Source organism: Amblyomma americanum, chromosome 1 (assembly GCF_052857255.1).
Source record: "Amblyomma americanum isolate KBUSLIRL-KWMA chromosome 1, ASM5285725v1, whole genome shotgun sequence".
Classification (NCBI taxonomy): Eukaryota; Metazoa; Arthropoda; class Arachnida; order Ixodida; family Ixodidae; genus Amblyomma; species Amblyomma americanum.
The window spans coordinates 516,358,733-516,362,478 of record NC_135497.1 but is presented as its reverse complement, the minus strand read 5'-3'; the positions used below and the strand labels follow the sequence as shown (position 1 = coordinate 516,362,478).

Here is a 3,746-nt window from a genome sequence, read left to right as displayed (position 1 = left end):
ACCGGAAGCGGGCAGAGTGGGTGAGGGAACAAACGTGTGTTAATGACAGCAGAGTCGAAATCAAGAGGAAAAAATGGACTTGGGCAGGGCATGTACTGCAAAGGCACGATAACCGCTGGTCCTTAAGGGAAACGGAGCGGATTCCAAGAGACGGCAAGCGTAGCAGGGGGCGGCAGGAGGTTAGGTGGGCAGATGAGATTAGGAAGTTTGCAGGCACAGGGTGGGCGCAGCTGGCAAAGGACAGAGTTAATTGGAGAGACATGGGAGAGGCAAAAGCCTCTCCCATGTCTCCCATGGGTGTAGTAAGGCTGATGATGACAATCAGCAGTGTATCATCATCATCGCCGCAGCCCAGCTGATGCCCACTGCCATGGCACTGCTCCTTGGCTACTCATAAAATAAGATTTGAACAAATCTCTTGTCTCGGCTGCGGAACGACTGTAGTTGTGCCCTACAGGTGGCTCAAGATTGAGCACGGCTGCGTCTTCGGCTGCTGCCCGCCACTGACCTGCAGTAACATTGCCATAGGCATCTTCCACTTCGGCATAGTTTTCCGGCATATAGATGGCATCCTCCACAAGAAAGTTATGAAGAACGCATGATGCCATGACAACGTAGTCAGCGTTTTCCGGAAGGAGATTAATGACGCGGCGGAAGATCCGGAACCGGGACGCCATAACGCCAAAGGCGTTTTCAACGCACCTTCTGGAAAGAATGAAACATCACTGAGTGCGTTGTTTTTTTGTCAACTGCACACACACATGAAAAGTATCTGCATTCATTGCCACCAGGATAGTGATGAAATCCATGCAGTAGATCAGTTTTGTGCCGCAACAAACCTTGCACGGCTGAGACTGTAATTGAATATTCGTTTAGAGTCGTCCAGGCCCCGGCCCGGGTAGGGTCGCAGAAAATCAGGGCGCAGCTGGAACGCCTCGTCTCCAAGAAAAACATGAGGTGCCACTGTTGATGTTCTTGGTAGCAATTTAGGAAGTGGCAGATTCAGGAGGCCACGCTCAAGGCATTTTCCCATCCTTGATGCGCTAAGGGTCCCTCCATCGCTCTGCCTCCCATAAGCCCCAACGTCAACCATGACAAACTTGAGATTGCTGTCGGCCACAGCCATCAGTACTATTGAGTACATACCCCGTAATGACAAGAGTTTATATATACAGAAAAATAATGTAATTGAAAAAAGACCATTCAATGTGTACATTACCTTATAGTTGAAATAAAGGCTGCCTGAATGTGGTGGGGCCTGAATTTGCACATGTTTGCCATCCACGGCACCAACACAGTGTGGAAAATTCCACTTTTCACAAAATCCGGAGGCAACCTTCTCCCAGTCAGCAGTGGTTGGTATCTGCGGTGGCAATGAAGTAGAAACATGAAAGCATTTTTAGTCTAAAACTAGTAGCAGCAAAACGATGGTGCAGTGAGAAGCATTCATCCGGTCTTCTCTGCCAATGCGTGCCTTCGGTTTGTGCCCATTTTCCCTGTAGTACAAAACGAGCGCAGCAACATGCACTACTCAGATGTTTTCAGTACTTCAAGCAACTGCTCGTGTAAAATTTCTTTTCCTTTTTGACAGCAGGGCGAAGGCATGTAAGCTGCAGTAGTCATTAAATATACTATTCATTTTAAATGGTAGCAACACAGAGGTCACAAGGTCCCAGTAAGCACAGCAGGCTTCGCCTGAAAGATTTCATGTTTTTACGGGGGTTTAATGTCCCAAAGCGCCTCGGGCTATGAAGGACGCTGCAACGGAGGGCTCCGGAAATTTCGACCGCCTGGGGTTCCTTACCATGCACTGACATCGCACAGTACACGGGCCTCTAGAATTTCCCCTCTATCGAGATTCCCTTCGCCTTAATGAGTATTTCACTCCAGCTGCAACGCACCTTGAGGCAAATCGGCTGGAGGACTTCCCAAAGCAGCTTGCAGGTGTCGCAGATGATGCCGTTCGCAGTGGAGATGCCCACGCGGAACGCCATGGCAACATCCTGGATCTGCATTCCCGATGCCAAGTACCTAGAAGGAATCGCAAAAAAACAATATCCGTTTGCATGCAATGGTCAGGTAGTCATCAATGAAACGCGTTTATAGTACCTCAGTGTCATGGCAAGCCTTGCTCGTTATGGTATCGGCTCCTGTATAATGTACTGCTTTGTGAGAGGCCCCTCAACAAGGGCGTGAAGTTCCTCGAACTTGCTTGCGGACATCTTATAGTACTTGTGGAAGTACTCACTTTCTCCGCTCATGAGGAGTGGCATCTGTACAGAAAACTTTGCAGTTTAAGGCACCAGTATCAGGCAAACTACAACGTGCAACTCACCGCGGTGTAGTACTCAGATTCTTGCTTGCGGTTCTCCCAGACGGGCCGCACCCACCAGCGCCGCGGCATTGGGAGCTCCAGCAACGCCTTCTTTTTTCTTAACAGACAGTATTCCTCTAGCAAGAGGAGATGGGTGTACGACCGACGACTCAAATGTTTCGCATACATCCATTTCGGACGACTCCACGTCTGCTCCGCCGTCTGCCCCTCCGATTGCACGAGCGTCCATGTTTGCAAATAACCAGACTTTCGCAACGGCGCTGGTTACACCGCACGTACGGACTTAAAAAATGATGTTATTACCATCAAAATAAGAAGTATTTGATATTTAAAAAAGAAGAGTTCTTTATTTCTTAACAAAATTTGAGTAATCGTGGCAAAATAATGCATAAACATTGTCCGTGTTGTTGTTTGCAAACCACCGAAACCAACCGCGAGCTTGTATTCTTTGCCAGCAACACTGATATTCGCAGCGGCAGTAAACGCTGTGGAGCGACGCATGTGAATCCAGACGGCGCCAGTGTACACACTGCCGAGGAGCTCACTCAAAACCCGTCTCGCGCTGGCCTCTTACGTGCGTTAGGTTAGGTTAGGTTAGGTTAGGTTAGGTTAGGTTAGGTTAGGTTAGGTTAGGTTAGGTTAGGTTAGGAATCCTGCGAAAAGCATCGCTGCGCCGTGCCGCTGGTCGCTGAGTTCGCTCAATCGCTTGCATGTGAACAGCCCTTAATGGGCAATTATTAACTGCATGTACGTACATGTTCATATTCAGCGCAGAAAGATAAAGCGGCTCAGTTGGGATACCTTACAGCTTTATTCACAGCATACAAGGTGAATTTTGTTTTTCATTTTCATCATTAGAGCTCTTCTACTGCATTCCACCAATCTGTTAATTGAAATGAACCCTTTAAGCTCAAGATGTAATAAAAAATTATGAAGACACGTAAGGAATTTTTATGATGTGTAAATGCGAGCGCATGCATTACTTGGTCACTGCGTCAGTGGATACCTCAATTGCGCTGTGACTATGCGGCGTTGGAACTAGAGGCAGTTATGCACCTTTCATATTCTGAAAACCAGCAGATGGTTAATACTCCGCACAATTTGATGAAAGCAAATAATAATTATTGGTTTTTTGGGGAAAGGAAATGGCGCAGTATCTGTCTCATATATCGTTGTACACCTGAACCGCGCCGTAAGGGAAGAGATAAAGGAGGGAGTGAAGGAAGAAAGGAAGAAAGAGGTGCCGTAGTGGAGGGCTCCGGTATAATTTCTACCACCTGAGGATCTTTAACGTGCACAGACATTGCTCAGCACACGGGCGCGTTAGCGTTTATCCTCCATACAAACGCAGTCGCTGCGGTCGGGTTCGAACCCGGGACCTCCGGATCAGTAGTCGAGCGCCCTAACCACT

At 48.1% G+C, this 3,746-nt stretch overlaps 1 long non-coding RNA gene across 1 annotated transcript; it reads right to left on the bottom strand.

The window, feature by feature from the left end:
- Positions 1-547: 547 nt before the first annotated feature.
- Positions 548-2,471, bottom strand: LOC144116207 (uncharacterized). The gene is made up of 5 exons (XR_013311785.1): positions 2,336-2,471; positions 2,110-2,273; positions 1,902-2,031; positions 1,220-1,363; positions 548-705 (listed from the first exon to the last, which is right to left on the bottom strand). It is a non-coding gene; the product is annotated as an uncharacterized LOC144116207 (long non-coding RNA).
- Positions 2,472-3,746: the final 1,275 nt, after the last annotated feature.